General features: G+C 45.1%; 6 non-coding genes across 6 annotated transcripts; all 6 read right to left on the bottom strand.

Annotated features, from left to right (window-relative positions):
• Nucleotides 1-4,984: 4,984 nt before the first annotated feature.
• Nucleotides 4,985-5,175, bottom strand: LOC130322669 (U2 spliceosomal RNA). The gene has a single exon (XR_008868125.1). It is a non-coding gene; the product is annotated as a U2 spliceosomal RNA (small nuclear RNA).
• A 2,085-nt stretch (nt 5,176-7,260) lies between these two features.
• Nucleotides 7,261-7,451, bottom strand: LOC130322670 (U2 spliceosomal RNA). Its single transcript, XR_008868126.1, has one exon. It is a non-coding gene; the product is annotated as a U2 spliceosomal RNA (small nuclear RNA).
• A 2,087-nt stretch (nt 7,452-9,538) lies between these two features.
• On the bottom strand, nt 9,539-9,729 carry LOC130322658 (U2 spliceosomal RNA). Its single transcript, XR_008868117.1, has one exon. It is a non-coding gene; the product is annotated as a U2 spliceosomal RNA (small nuclear RNA).
• A 2,077-nt stretch (nt 9,730-11,806) lies between these two features.
• LOC130322659 (U2 spliceosomal RNA) lies at nt 11,807-11,997 on the bottom strand. The gene has a single exon (XR_008868118.1). It is a non-coding gene; the product is annotated as a U2 spliceosomal RNA (small nuclear RNA).
• A 2,090-nt stretch (nt 11,998-14,087) lies between these two features.
• On the bottom strand, nt 14,088-14,278 carry LOC130322660 (U2 spliceosomal RNA). Its single transcript, XR_008868119.1, has one exon. It is a non-coding gene; the product is annotated as a U2 spliceosomal RNA (small nuclear RNA).
• Nucleotides 14,279-16,368: 2,090 nt separating this feature from the next.
• Nucleotides 16,369-16,559, bottom strand: LOC130322661 (U2 spliceosomal RNA). The gene has a single exon (XR_008868120.1). It is a non-coding gene; the product is annotated as a U2 spliceosomal RNA (small nuclear RNA).
• Nucleotides 16,560-16,775: the final 216 nt, after the last annotated feature.

The raw sequence follows: 16,775 nt of genomic DNA on the forward strand, positions 1-16,775 counted from the left end.
TTATTGAGGAACCTGCCCTGCCATTATTCTACTATCTACCTAAAATCCACAAAAACATCACTAATCCCCCCGGTAGACCCATAATTTCAGGAATTAACTCCCTGTCCTCTAACCTTGCTCATTACATTGACCTACTTTTACAGAACCATGTCACCAATCTCAAATCGCATCTTAAAGATACCACAGAGTTCATCAAATCCATTTTGGAAGTTCCATGGTCTACAGATTATCTTTTTGTCACAATGGATATTGCATCTTTATACACAGTGATCGAACATCAAGCAGGTATCAAAGCCGTTGCACATTTCATCTCTAATGACCCCAATATGCCCGCAGCCCAGGTGGATTTCATCCTACAAGGGCTCAATTTCATTTTAACACACAATTATTTCGAATTTTTGGGCCAACTGTACATGCAACACACAGGCACTGCCATGGGGTCAAAGGTAGCCCCTAGTTTCGCAAATTTATTTGTGGGGCTATTCGAGGAACGTTTTGTTTACACACATCCTTTGTTTATCAACTGTATATATTATCGGAGATACATCGACGATATATTCATAATCTGGAAGGGCGATAGGTCTGCACTGGATGAGTATCTCTCATATCTTAATACCAATGATTGGTCTCTACGGTTCACACAGTCAGTTTACACCAATCATGCTGAGTTTTTAGACGTTTTGGTTTCCCATGATGATACGTCAATCTTTACAAAAACATACTTCAAGCCGGTTGACAGTAATAGTTACCTCAATTTTGATAGTAGCCACCTTAAAAAGTGGCTGGTAAATGTACCCTTTGGGCAATTTAAAAGAATAAGGAGGAATTGCACAAGGGAGGAGGATTTTATTTCCCAGAGTAATATTCTTAAAGCCAGGTTCAAAGCGAAGGGCTATCCTACCTCCCTTGTACATTCTTCTTTCATTAGAGCTCTCTCTCTCGATCAAGCCAAATGTCTACTTCCAAAGGCGGATGTTGCATCTACTAGCATCATTAATCGTTCTACAAATTTCATAACCACTTACAGTAGAGAACACCAAGACATTAGAAAGATTCTAACCAAGCATTGGTCCATCTTAACTGCAGACCCCCATCTCAACAGCCTTCTTCCATCTAAACCTCCCATCACCTTTCGTAGAGCTCGTACCTTACGTAATCTGGTAGCTCCCAGCAAGCTGAAATCTCAGATTACACCTTCCTCCACCTTTCTTGATACCACAGGGAGCTACCGTTGCGGTTTGGCACGGTGTAAATGCTGTTCCATTATTGCACATAAATGCAAAACCTTCACCTCCACCACTACAGGGGATACTTTCCCCATAAAATCATTGTTGAACTGTGGATCTCAATACATTGTATATGTATTGCAGTGCCCTTGTGGCTTACAATACGTGGGAAGGACGATCAGATGTTTTAGGGAACGCCTCAATAAACATCGGAGTAATACAGCTCATGGTTTTCTCCTACACAGTGTTTCTCGACATCTGACCGAGAAACACAGTGGGGATTTCAATTGTATTTTGGCTACCCCCATTGAACAGATTACAAAGAGTGTGAACCAGAGATTCAATACGCTAAGGAGGAGGGAAAATTTCTGGATTCACACCCTGGGCACCCTAACACCCAGAGGTCTGAACGAAATGATAGAATGTAACCTGTAATACGCTTAATTAAGAAGATTATTATTACTATTTTGTAAAATACTTTTAATATTTAATATATCTTATAAATAATTATTATATGTTTTTTCACACACCTTCTTATCCCAGATCGGACATGATTTGTTTTACATATCACTTTGTGTCTTTTTTAGCTTATAATTATCCGCACAAAGGGATATTATATACATTTTTATATATATATTTTTTTAGAACGCCAGGATATATATCATCCATACGCAGTGATATTGGTTGGTCTCTATTGGGCTCTAATCCCTTACCCTGTTTAACATATCTCTTTTTAATTAGGCTCTTTCTTTGCTTATTCTTACCCCATGAGCACCACAGTATAATATTCCATGAGGGCGCTACACCAGAAAAATCGGTGCGAGCACTACACGATCCATTCATTCACACAAGTATGCTTACATGCCAAATTTGCGCATACTTTGATTTTTTCAACTTTCCCTTTTATATGGCATATATGTCTAGTAGAGTATCTTCTTCCATTCATTATATATTTATGCATCTTTGCATTTCCATTAGTTTCACCACATTATCTTACCTTCTTTCTAACTACCTCTGACAGCTCTATTGCGGTCTCTGAACACCTATTGGTTCATTCCGGTCACGTGACGACCGTCTCTTAGCAACGCATCTGTGGTCCTTATATCCGTCGGCTGTTTTTTGGTCCTATGACGTCCGGCGAGATGCCCGTGACCATAGTATTTGTTTATCAACATTGCTGGCGCGCGTAAGGGGCTGGCGTCTGTGACAGCATCCGGACCGCGGCACTGTCCGGATGTTTACATCTGGTTTTAGCATCAGTTCATCCAGCATGCGCCGGATGTTTACCTTTGACGGTCCGTACACTGCCAACAGAGATCAATGTTCTGTAGGTCTGTTTTACATTCCTCACTATATTTATAAGATGGCTCTTGTGATTTTACACTTACAATGGTCTGATACAATTGTTAAATGTATATTGGATGTGTTTTTTTAGACTCATTTATTACATTCTGTTATTTGCATCATGTGACATAAAGATGTTTGGCTCCTCCCACTTAAGTGGTTGGCGCCCATTTTGTACATATTTAAACTCTGCATATCTCACTGCATGTATTCTGATCTGAAGAAGGGGGTGGCTCCCCCGAAACGCGTAATCCTTTTTATTGTTTTATCTATTGCAATAAACCTCCCAGTGTTTTGTACATCTCTGGCTTCGGTTTTATTCCATTGGAGTCTGCAGCGCCTTTAAGAGGTCTTTTTTCTCAACTTCCCTACCCCAAGCTACATCAGGATTGGTCTTCTTCCTTTCCCTGTGACCTCCGGCTTAGCAGCGGTTCCAGTACTCCGTGAACTTTTGTAACCCCACTGTGGGTTGATATGCAAGTTCTGACTTGCTCTCAGGTGAGCAGCCACTACCTAGGGGTCATTTATTTTGACCACAAACTGCTATGATTTTCCATTCCCATACGGTATCACACGAGGCGCCTCCCTCTGGTCTCTCCCCTTTTTTCTCTCTACAGGTCACACACACAAGCACACACCTACCTTTGTTGCCTGCAGATGCCTCCTTGGCTGTCCCCAAACGGTATCAAACCAACACCCACGGGAAGCTGTAAGCATAGAGGACATGCCTGCACCCCATTGGACTTACCTGTGTGGGTTAAATCCGGGTTATTTGACAACCTATGGCGGTGATGGTTCTGCTCAGGCAGAGCAGTGCTGATGCTCCTCATAAAGCTGTCGCTGCTGTGAAGGTTCTAGGTGACATCACAAATCCCTTTGGTTACATACACAACAAAGCTGGGTTGTTGTTGTTTACACTCTGCAAGGCCTGTGGAAGTGAGTGACATCATAGCACTGTAGTTCTGAGGGTTCAAGATGGATGCAACAATCTCCTGTTGCTTCTATGAAGGCCGTAATAGACGACATCACCAAACAGCTCCATAGTCACATACACAGCAAAGGAGAGATGTTGTTTACACCTAGTGATGTCAGTGGTATTGAGTGACATCACAGCACAGTGCTAAGGCTCCTGGGCCTGGACACAGCAGCGGCTGCAATATCTCAACGGAGAATACGTTTATATCTATGTGTGTGTGTGCGCATATATATATATATATATATATATATATATATATATATATATATTTCTCCGCCGAAATCACTTTTAAACCCATTTCCACCTTTTTTTCCCTTCTCCTCCTCTTACTTTTTTTTCACGTTTTTTTACGTTTTTCTCCTTTTCGCCTCTTTTCTGGGCGTATTATTCTTCTTTTTCTTCTTTTTTTTCGTCTAATGCATACCCCATCAGTGCAGCAATGCTTATTCAATACCGCCAGCAGATGGAGACACTGGGGGATAATTTTCTAAGGATTTATACTGATTTTTCCTGTCTGAATTTGTCGCACAGAAAGTTGCAGGCCAAATATGTGTGACATTTCTGCGACTTTAGCTTCTAGAGCATTTTTACAACATTATACATAGGTGCTGAATACATAAAAAGCGACTGTTCAGCGACAGACAAGTCGCATCGGCTGAAAGTAGGCCAGAATGTCAGTCCATGTTGGAGCAGGTTTAGATACAGTCTAAAGCATAGATCTCAAAGTCTGTGCACAGAATTTAGCAAGGGCCTCGCACCTTCTGATGCATCAGGTAGGTGCACAATAGCATAGCCTAACCCTCTGTACTTTGGTCTATATTGATGCGGGACATAGACAGCCAGCTGATGACCAATCCATTAGTGCAATGGATGGCTGGAAGCATTTGTCTTTGCCTTTGCAATACCACAGAAGCAATGCATGGTCAATGTACAGCAATGACACACCTGTGTGAACAGCCAGGAGACCCCCCCCCCATGTTATGTTACATAGTTACATAGTTAGTACGGTCGAAAAAAGACATATGTCCATCACGTTCAACCAGGGAATTAAGGGGTAGGGGTGTGGCGCGATATTGGGGAAGGGATGAGATTTTATATTTCTTCATAAGCATTAATCTTATTTTGTCAATTAGGAACATTCAGCACCCACCCGCTATCAAGGCAGCTGCCTATCATGTCATGCCCTACCTGCACAGGTGTGCTGGCTACTCAAATGATCCAATTAAGGAGGCCATTTAGTCAGCAGCAGCAGAAGTCCTGTGCCTGGACGCTCCAACAGGGGCCAGACACAAGCAGAAGCAGAAGCAGCAGAAGCAGCAGCAGCACCACCTTTTGTTTTTTGGCTGCAGCAGCAGCAAGGCCCACAGGGCTGGCTAGCTGGCTAGCCAGCAAGCAGGTAGCAATGAAAGTAGGAATCTTTCTTTTTAACCCTGTAAGGGGGTGGTGCACTGTACCCGAAGATACTGCCATATCGGGTCAATGCATAGGGCGACGGAAGCAAGCTTCGAAATCGGCCCCCGTTCTCAAAAATCCATTTAATATATGGTCCCCAGATAGGGGACGTATCAGATATTAAACTGATAAGAACAGATACTACACTTGATCTTAGCCAAAAGGCCGAGAAGCGATAACCGTGAAAGGGGCGGGCCCAACAAGGTCCCCTTCATGGGCACTATCACTGCTTGCTGTCAGGGAGGCTGCCAGACAATTTTCCATGCACACTCTGGGCTGGGGGGCAGTCAACCACCAGTACACACAGCAGAACCTAAACCCATACCATTATTGCTAAGCAGCAAGACAGGGGCCCATTGCACTCCCACGGGGCCTTTTTAAATGCAATCCATAACCCGGATTTGCCAGGAACCCTTCTTACTCCTCCTACTTGCATGTGACACTGGGCTTAGGATCTGCATAGGAAACACACACACAAGCACACACCTACCTTTGTTGCCTGCAGATGCCTCCTTGGCTGTCCCCAAACGGTATCAAACCAACACCCACGGGAAGCTGTAAGCATAGAGGACATGCCTGCACCCCATTGGACTTACCTGTGTGGGTTAAATCCGGGTTATTTGACAACCTATGGCGGTGATGGTTCTGCTCAGGCAGAGCAGTGCTGATGCTCCTCATAAAGCTGTCGCTGCTGTGAAGGTTCTAGGTGACATCACAAATCCCTTTGGTTACATACACAACAAAGCTGGGTTGTTGTTGTTTACACTCTGCAAGGCCTGTGGAAGTGAGTGACATCATAGCACTGTAGTTCTGAGGGTTCAAGATGGATGCAACAATCTCCTGTTGCTTCTATGAAGGCCGTAATAGACGACATCACCAAACAGCTCCATAGTCACATACACAGCAAAGGAGAGATGTTGTTTACACCTAGTGATGTCAGTGGTATTGAGTGACATCACAGCACAGTGCTAAGGCTCCTGGGCCTGGACACAGCAGCGGCTGCAATATCTCAACGGAGAATACGTTTATATCTATGTGTGTGTGTGCGCATATATATATATATATATATATATATATATATATATATATATATTTCTCCGCCGAAATCACTTTTAAACCCATTTCCACCTTTTTTTCCCTTCTCCTCCTCTTACTTTTTTTTCACGTTTTTTTACGTTTTTCTCCTTTTCGCCTCTTTTCTGGGCGTATTATTCTTCTTTTTCTTCTTTTTTTTCGTCTAATGCATACCCCATCAGTGCAGCAATGCTTATTCAATACCGCCAGCAGATGGAGACACTGGGGGATAATTTTCTAAGGATTTATACTGATTTTTCCTGTCTGAATTTGTCGCACAGAAAGTTGCAGGCCAAATATGTGTGACATTTCTGCGACTTTAGCTTCTAGAGCATTTTTACAACATTATACATAGGTGCTGAATACATAAAAAGCGACTGTTCAGCGACAGACAAGTCGCATCGGCTGAAAGTAGGCCAGAATGTCAGTCCATGTTGGAGCAGGTTTAGATACAGTCTAAAGCATAGATCTCAAAGTCTGTGCACAGAATTTAGCAAGGGCCTCGCACCTTCTGATGCATCAGGTAGGTGCACAATAGCATAGCCTAACCCTCTGTACTTTGGTCTATATTGATGCGGGACATAGACAGCCAGCTGATGACCAATCCATTAGTGCAATGGATGGCTGGAAGCATTTGTCTTTGCCTTTGCAATACCACAGAAGCAATGCATGGTCAATGTACAGCAATGACACACCTGTGTGAACAGCCAGGAGACCCCCCCCCCATGTTATGTTACATAGTTACATAGTTAGTACGGTCGAAAAAAGACATATGTCCATCACGTTCAACCAGGGAATTAAGGGGTAGGGGTGTGGCGCGATATTGGGGAAGGGATGAGATTTTATATTTCTTCATAAGCATTAATCTTATTTTGTCAATTAGGAACATTCAGCACCCACACGCTATCAAGGCAGCTGCCTATCATGTCATGCCCTACCTGCACAGGTGTGCTGGCTACTCAAATGATCCAATTAAGGAGGCCATTTAGTCAGCAGCAGCAGAAGTCCTGTGCCTGGACGCTCCAACAGGGGCCAGACACAAGCAGAAGCAGAAGCAGCAGAAGCAGCAGCAGCACCACCTTTTGTTTTTTGGCTGCAGCAGCAGCAAGGCCCACAGGGCTGGCTAGCTGGCTAGCCAGCAAGCAGGTAGCAATGAAAGTAGGAATCTTTCTTTTTAACCCTGTAAGGGGGTGGTGCACTGTACCCGAAGATACTGCCATATCGGGTCAATGCATAGGGCGACGGAAGCAAGCTTCGAAATCGGCCCCCGTTCTCAAAAATCCATTTAATATATGGTCCCCAGATAGGGGACGTATCAGATATTAAACTGATAAGAACAGATACTACACTTGATCTTAGCCAAAAGGCCGAGAAGCGATAACCGTGAAAGGGGCGGGCCCAACAAGGTCCCCTTCATGGGCACTATCACTGCTTGCTGTCAGGGAGGCTGCCAGACAATTTTCCATGCACACTCTGGGCTGGGGGGCAGTCAACCACCAGTACACACAGCAGAACCTAAACCCATACCATTATTGCTAAGCAGCAAGACAGGGGCCCATTGCACTCCCACGGGGCCTTTTTAAATGCAATCCATAACCCGGATTTGCCAGGAACCCTTCTTACTCCTCCTACTTGCATGTGACACTGGGCTTAGGATCTGCATAGGAAACACACACACAAGCACACACCTACCTTTGTTGCCTGCAGATGCCTCCTTTGCTGTCCCCAAACGGTATCAAACCAACACCCACGGGAAGCTGTAAGCATAGAGGACATGCCTGCACCCCATTGGACTTACCTGTGTGGGTTAAATCCGGGTTATTTGACAACCTATGGCGGTGATGGTTCTGCTCAGGCAGAGCAGTGCTGATGCTCCTCATAAAGCTGTCGCTGCTGTGAAGGTTCTAGGTGACATCACAAATCCCTTTGGTTACATACACAACAAAGCTGGGTTGTTGTTGTTTACACTCTGCAAGGCCTGTGGAAGTGAGTGACATCATAGCACTGTAGTTCTGAGGGTTCAAGATGGATGCAACAATCTCCTGTTGCTTCTATGAAGGCCGTAATAGACGACATCACCAAACAGCTCCATAGTCACATACACAGCAAAGGAGAGATGTTGTTTACACCTAGTGATGTCAGTGGTATTGAGTGACATCACAGCACAGTGCTAAGGCTCCTGGGCCTGGACACAGCAGCGGCTGCAATATCTCAACGGAGAATACGTTTATATCTATGTGTGTGTGTGCGCATATATATATATATATATATATATATATATATATATATATATATATTTCTCCGCCGAAATCACTTTTAAACCCATTTCCACCTTTTTTTCCCTTCTCCTCCTCTTACTTTTTTTTCACGTTTTTTTACGTTTTTCTCCTTTTCGCCTCTTTTCTGGGCGTATTATTCTTCTTTTTCTTCTTTTTTTTCGTCTAATGCATACCCCATCAGTGCAGCAATGCTTATTCAATACCGCCAGCAGATGGAGACACTGGGGGATAATTTTCTAAGGATTTATACTGATTTTTCCTGTCTGAATTTGTCGCACAGAAAGTTGCAGGCCAAATATGTGTGACATTTCTGCGACTTTAGCTTCTAGAGCATTTTTACAACATTATACATAGGTGCTGAATACATAAAAAGCGACTGTTCAGCGACAGACAAGTCGCATCGGCTGAAAGTAGGCCAGAATGTCAGTCCATGTTGGAGCAGGTTTAGATACAGTCTAAAGCATAGATCTCAAAGTCTGTGCACAGAATTTAGCAAGGGCCTCGCACCTTCTGATGCATCAGGTAGGTGCACAATAGCATAGCCTAACCCTCTGTACTTTGGTCTATATTGATGCGGGACATAGACAGCCAGCTGATGACCAATCCATTAGTGCAATGGATGGCTGGAAGCATTTGTCTTTGCCTTTGCAATACCACAGAAGCAATGCATGGTCAATGTACAGCAATGACACACCTGTGTGAACAGCCAGGAGACCCCCCCCCCATGTTATGTTACATAGTTACATAGTTAGTACGGTCGAAAAAAGACATATGTCCATCACGTTCAACCAGGGAATTAAGGGGTAGGGGTGTGGCGCGATATTGGGGAAGGGATGAGATTTTATATTTCTTCATAAGCATTAATCTTATTTTGTCAATTAGGAACATTCAGCACCCACCCGCTATCAAGGCAGCTGCCTATCATGTCATGCCCTACCTGCACAGGTGTGCTGGCTACTCAAATGATCCAATTAAGGAGGCCATTTAGTCAGCAGCAGCAGAAGTCCTGTGCCTGGACGCTCCAACAGGGGCCAGACACAAGCAGAAGCAGAAGCAGCAGAAGCAGCAGCAGCACCACCTTTTGTTTTTTGGCTGCAGCAGCAGCAAGGCCCACAGGGCTGGCTAGCTGGCTAGCCAGCAAGCAGGTAGCAATGAAAGTAGGAATCTTTCTTTTTAACCCTGTAAGGGGGTGGTGCACTGTACCCGAAGATACTGCCATATCGGGTCAATGCATAGGGCGACGGAAGCAAGCTTCGAAATCGGCCCCCGTTCTCAAAAATCCATTTAATATATGGTCCCCAGATAGGGGACGTATCAGATATTAAACTGATAAGAACAGATACTACACTTGATCTTAGCCAAAAGGCCGAGAAGCGATAACCGTGAAAGGGGCGGGCCCAACAAGGTCCCCTTCATGGGCACTATCACTGCTTGCTGTCAGGGAGGCTGCCAGACAATTTTCCATGCACACTCTGGGCTGGGGGGCAGTCAACCACCAGTACACACAGCAGAACCTAAACCCATACCATTATTGCTAAGCAGCAAGACAGGGGCCCATTGCACTCCCACGGGGCCTTTTTAAATGCAATCCATAACCCGGATTTGCCAGGAACCCTTCTTACTCCTCCTACTTGCATGTGACACTGGGCTTAGGATCTGCATAGGAAACACACACACAAGCACACACCTACCTTTGTTGCCTGCAGATGCCTCCTTGGCTGTCCCCAAACGGTATCAAACCAACACCCACGGGAAGCTGTAAGCATAGAGGACATGCCTGCACCCCATTGGACTTACCTGTGTGGGTTAAATCCGGGTTATTTGACAACCTATGGCGGTGATGGTTCTGCTCAGGCAGAGCAGTGCTGATGCTCCTCATAAAGCTGTCGCTGCTGTGAAGGTTCTAGGTGACATCACAAATCCCTTTGGTTACATACACAACAAAGCTGGGTTGTTGTTGTTTACACTCTGCAAGGCCTGTGGAAGTGAGTGACATCATAGCACTGTAGTTCTGAGGGTTCAAGATGGATGCAACAATCTCCTGTTGCTTCTATGAAGGCCGTAATAGACGACATCACCAAACAGCTCCATAGTCACATACACAGCAAAGGAGAGATGTTGTTTACACCTAGTGATGTCAGTGGTATTGAGTGACATCACAGCACAGTGCTAAGGCTCCTGGGCCTGGACACAGCAGCGGCTGCAATATCTCAACGGAGAATACGTTTATATCTATGTGTGTGTGTGCGCATATATATATATATATATATATATATATATATATATTTCTCCGCCGAAATCACTTTTAAACCCATTTCCACCTTTTTTTCCCTTCTCCTCCTCTTACTTTTTTTTCACGTTTTTTTACGTTTTTCTCCTTTTCGCCTCTTTTCTGGGCGTATTATTCTTCTTTTTCTTCTTTTTTTTCGTCTAATGCATACCCCATCAGTGCAGCAATGCTTATTCAATACCGCCAGCAGATGGAGACACTGGGGGATAATTTTCTAAGGATTTATACTGATTTTTCCTGTCTGAATTTGTCGCACAGAAAGTTGCAGGCCAAATATGTGTGACATTTCTGCGACTTTAGCTTCTAGAGCATTTTTACAACATTATACATAGGTGCTGAATACATAAAAAGCGACTGTTCAGCGACAGACAAGTCGCATCGGCTGAAAGTAGGCCAGAATGTCAGTCCATGTTGGAGCAGGTTTAGATACAGTCTAAAGCATAGATCTCAAAGTCTGTGCACAGAATTTAGCAAGGGCCTCGCACCTTCTGATGCATCAGGTAGGTGCACAATAGCATAGCCTAACCCTCTGTACTTTGGTCTATATTGATGCGGGACATAGACAGCCAGCTGATGACCAATCCATTAGTGCAATGGATGGCTGGAAGCATTTGTCTTTGCCTTTGCAATACCACAGAAGCAATGCATGGTCAATGTACAGCAATGACACACCTGTGTGAACAGCCAGGAGACCCCCCCCCCATGTTATGTTACATAGTTACATAGTTAGTACGGTCGAAAAAAGACATATGTCCATCACGTTCAACCAGGGAATTAAGGGGTAGGGGTGTGGCGCGATATTGGGGAAGGGATGAGATTTTATATTTCTTCATAAGCATTAATCTTATTTTGTCAATTAGGAACATTCAGCACCCACCCGCTATCAAGGCAGCTGCCTATCATGTCATGCCCTACCTGCACAGGTGTGCTGGCTACTCAAATGATCCAATTAAGGAGGCCATTTAGTCAGCAGCAGCAGAAGTCCTGTGCCTGGACGCTCCAACAGGGGCCAGACACAAGCAGAAGCAGAAGCAGCAGAAGCAGCAGCAGCACCACCTTTTGTTTTTTGGCTGCAGCAGCAGCAAGGCCCACAGGGCTGGCTAGCTGGCTAGCCAGCAAGCAGGTAGCAATGAAAGTAGGAATCTTTCTTTTTAACCCTGTAAGGGGGTGGTGCACTGTACCCGAAGATACTGCCATATCGGGTCAATGCATAGGGCGACGGAAGCAAGCTTCGAAATCGGCCCCCGTTCTCAAAAATCCATTTAATATATGGTCCCCAGATAGGGGACGTATCAGATATTAAACTGATAAGAACAGATACTACACTTGATCTTAGCCAAAAGGCCGAGAAGCGATAACCGTGAAAGGGGCGGGCCCAACAAGGTCCCCTTCATGGGCACTATCACTGCTTGCTGTCAGGGAGGCTGCCAGACAATTTTCCATGCACACTCTGGGCTGGGGGGCAGTCAACCACCAGTACACACAGCAGAACCTAAACCCATACCATTATTGCTAAGCAGCAAGACAGGGGCCCATTGCACTCCCACGGGGCCTTTTTAAATGCAATCCATAACCCGGATTTGCCAGGAACCCTTCTTACTCCTCCTACTTGCATGTGACACTGGGCTTAGGATCTGCATAGGAAACACACACACAAGCACACACCTACCTTTGTTGCCTGCAGATGCCTCCTTGGCTGTCCCCAAACGGTATCAAACCAACACCCACGGGAAGCTGTAAGCATAGAGGACATGCCTGCACCCCATTGGACTTACCTGTGTGGGTTAAATCCGGGTTATTTGACAACCTATGGCGGTGATGGTTCTGCTCAGGCAGAGCAGTGCTGATGCTCCTCATAAAGCTGTCGCTGCTGTGAAGGTTCTAGGTGACATCACAAATCCCTTTGGTTACATACACAACAAAGCTGGGTTGTTGTTGTTTACACTCTGCAAGGCCTGTGGAAGTGAGTGACATCATAGCACTGTAGTTCTGAGGGTTCAAGATGGATGCAACAATCTCCTGTTGCTTCTATGAAGGCCGTAATAGACGACATCACCAAACAGCTCCATAGTCACATACACAGCAAAGGAGAGATGTTGTTTACACCTAGTGATGTCAGTGGTATTGAGTGACATCACAGCACAGTGCTAAGGCTCCTGGGCCTGGACACAGCAGCGGCTGCAATATCTCAACGGAGAATACGTTTATATCTATGTGTGTGTGTGCGCATATATATATATATATATATATATATATATATATATATATATATATATTTCTCCGCCGAAATCACTTTTAAACCCATTTCCACCTTTTTTTCCCTTCTCCTCCTCTTACTTTTTTTTCACGTTTTTTTACGTTTTTCTCCTTTTCGCCTCTTTTCTGGGCGTATTATTCTTCTTTTTCTTCTTTTTTTTCGTCTAATGCATACCCCATCAGTGCAGCAATGCTTATTCAATACCGCCAGCAGATGGAGACACTGGGGGATAATTTTCTAAGGATTTATACTGATTTTTCCTGTCTGAATTTGTCGCACAGAAAGTTGCAGGCCAAATATGTGTGACATTTCTGCGACTTTAGCTTCTAGAGCATTTTTACAACATTATACATAGGTGCTGAATACATAAAAAGCGACTGTTCAGCGACAGACAAGTCGCATCGGCTGAAAGTAGGCCAGAATGTCAGTCCATGTTGGAGCAGGTTTAGATACAGTCTAAAGCATAGATCTCAAAGTCTGTGCACAGAATTTAGCAAGGGCCTCGCACCTTCTGATGCATCAGGTAGGTGCACAATAGCATAGCCTAACCCTCTGTACTTTGGTCTATATTGATGCGGGACATAGACAGCCAGCTGATGACCAATCCATTAGTGCAATGGATGGCTGGAAGCATTTGTCTTTGCCTTTGCAATACCACAGAAGCAATGCATGGTCAATGTACAGCAATGACACACCTGTGTGAACAGCCAGGAGACCCCCCCCCCCATGTTATGTTACATAGTTACATAGTTAGTACGGTCGAAAAAAGACATATGTCCATCACGTTCAACCAGGGAATTAAGGGGTAGGGGTGTGGCGCGATATTGGGGAAGGGATGAGATTTTATATTTCTTCATAAGCATTAATCTTATTTTGTCAATTAGGAACATTCAGCACCCACCCGCTATCAAGGCAGCTGCCTATCATGTCATGCCCTACCTGCACAGGTGTGCTGGCTACTCAAATGATCCAATTAAGGAGGCCATTTAGTCAGCAGCAGCAGAAGTCCTGTGCCTGGACGCTCCAACAGGGGCCAGACACAAGCAGAAGCAGAAGCAGCAGAAGCAGCAGCAGCACCACCTTTTGTTTTTTGGCTGCAGCAGCAGCAAGGCCCACAGGGCTGGCTAGCTGGCTAGCCAGCAAGCAGGTAGCAATGAAAGTAGGAATCTTTCTTTTTAACCCTGTAAGGGGGTGGTGCACTGTACCCGAAGATACTGCCATATCGGGTCAATGCATAGGGCGACGGAAGCAAGCTTCGAAATCGGCCCCCGTTCTCAAAAATCCATTTAATATATGGTCCCCAGATAGGGGACGTATCAGATATTAAACTGATAAGAACAGATACTACACTTGATCTTAGCCAAAAGGCCGAGAAGCGATAACCGTGAAAGGGGCGGGCCCAACAAGGTCCCCTTCATGGGCACTATCACTGCTTGCTGTCAGGGAGGCTGCCAGACAATTTTCCATGCACACTCTGGGCTGGGGGGCAGTCAACCACCAGTACACACAGCAGAACCTAAACCCATACCATTATTGCTAAGCAGCAAGACAGGGGCCCATTGCACTCCCACGGGGCCTTTTTAAATGCAATCCATAACCCGGATTTGCCAGGAACCCTTCTTACTCCTCCTACTTGCATGTGACACTGGGCTTAGGATCTGCATAGGAAACACACACACAAGCACACACCTACCTTTGTTGCCTGCAGATGCCTCCTTGGCTGTCCCCAAACGGTATCAAACCAACACCCACGGGAAGCTGTAAGCATAGAGGACATGCCTGCACCCCATTGGACTTACCTGTGTGGGTTAAATCCGGGTTATTTGACAACCTATGGCGGTGATGGTTCTGCTCAGGCAGAGCAGTGCTGATGCTCCTCATAAAGCTGTCGCTGCTGTGAAGGTTCTAGGTGACATCACAAATCCCTTTGGTTACATACACAACAAAGCTGGGTTGTTGTTGTTTACACTCTGCAAGGCCTGTGGAAGTGAGTGACATCATAGCACTGTAGTTCTGAGGGTTCAAGATGGATGCAACAATCTCCTGTTGCTTCTATGAAGGCCGTAATAGACGACATCACCAAACAGCTCCATAGTCACATACACAGCAAAGGAGAGATGTTGTTTACACCTAGTGATGTCAGTGGTATTGAGTGACATCACAGCACAGTGCTAAGGCTCCTGGGCCTGGACACAGCAGCGGCTGCAATATCTCAACGGAGAATACGTTTATATCTATGTGTGTGTGTGCGCATATATATATATATATATATATATATATATATATATATATATATATATTTCTCCGCCGAAATCACTTTTAAACCCATTTCCACCTTTTTTTCCCTTCTCCTCCTCTTACTTTTTTTTCACGTTTTTTTACGTTTTTCTCCTTTTCGCCTCTTTTCTGGGCGTATTATTCTTCTTTTTCTTCTTTTTTTTCGTCTAATGCATACCCCATCAGTGCAGCAATGCTTATTCAATACCGCCAGCAGATGGAGACACTGGGGGATAATTTTCTAAGGATTTATACTGATTTTTCCTGTCTGAATTTGTCGCACAGAAAGTTGCAGGCCAAATATGTGTGACATTTCTGCGACTTTAGCTTCTAGAGCATTTTTACAACATTATACATAGGTGCTGAATACATAAAAAGCGACTGTTCAGCGACAGACAAGTCGCATCGGCTGAAAGTAGGCCAGAATGTCAGTCCATGTTGGAGCAGGTTTAGATACAGTCTAAAGCATAGATCTCAAAGTCTGTGCACAGAATTTAGCAAGGGCCTCGCACCTTCTGATGCATCAGGTAGGTGCACAATAGCATAGCCTAACCCTCTGTACTTTGGTCTATATTGATGCGGGACATAGACAGCCAGCTGATGACCAATCCATTAGTGCAATGGATGGCTGGAAGCATTTGTCTTTGCCTTTGCAATACCACAGAAGCAATGCATGGTCAATGTACAGCAATGACACACCTGTGTGAACAGCCAGGAGACCCCCCCCCCCATGTTATGTTACATAGTTACATAGTTAGTACGGTCGAAAAAAGACATATGTCCATCACGTTCAACCAGGGAATTAAGGGGTAGGGGTGTGGCGCGATATTGGGGAAGGGATGAGATTTTATATTTCTTCATAAGCATTAATCTTATTTTGTCAATTAGGAACATTCAGCACCCACCCGCTATCAAGGCAGCTGCCTATCATGTCATGCCCTACCTGCACAGGTGTGCTGGCTACTCAAATGATCCAATTAAGGAGGCCATTTAGTCAGCAGCAGCAGAAGTCCTGTGCCTGGACGCTCCAACAGGGGCCAGACACAAGCAGAAGCAGAAGCAGCAGAAGCAGCAGCAGCACCACCTTTTGTTTTTTGGCTGCAGCAGCAGCAAGGCCCACAGGGCTGGCTAGCTGGCTAGCCAGCAAGCAGGTAGCAATGAAAGTAGGAATCTTTCTTTTTAACCCTGTAAGGGGGTGGTGCACTGTACCCGAAGATACTGCCATATCGGGTCAATGCATAGGGCGACGGAAGCAAGCTTCGAAATCGGCCCCCGTTCTCAAAAATCCATTTAATATATGGTCCCCAGATAGGGGACGTATCAGATATTAAACTGATAAGAACAGATACTACACTTGATCTTAGCCAAAAGGCCGAGAAGCGATAACCGTGAAAGGGGCGGGCCCAACAAGGTCCCCTTCATGGGCACTATCACTGCTTGCTGTCAGGGAGGCTGCCAGACAATTTTCCATGCACACTCTGGGCTGGGGGGCAGTCAACCACCAGTACACACAGCAGAACCTAAACCCATACCATTATTGCTAAGCAGCAAGACAGGGGCCCATTGCACTCCCACGGGGCCTTTTTAAATGCAATCCATA

Source organism: Hyla sarda, unplaced genomic scaffold (genome assembly GCF_029499605.1).
Source record: "Hyla sarda isolate aHylSar1 unplaced genomic scaffold, aHylSar1.hap1 scaffold_2371, whole genome shotgun sequence".
NCBI classification, from domain to species: Eukaryota; Metazoa; Chordata; class Amphibia; order Anura; family Hylidae; genus Hyla; species Hyla sarda.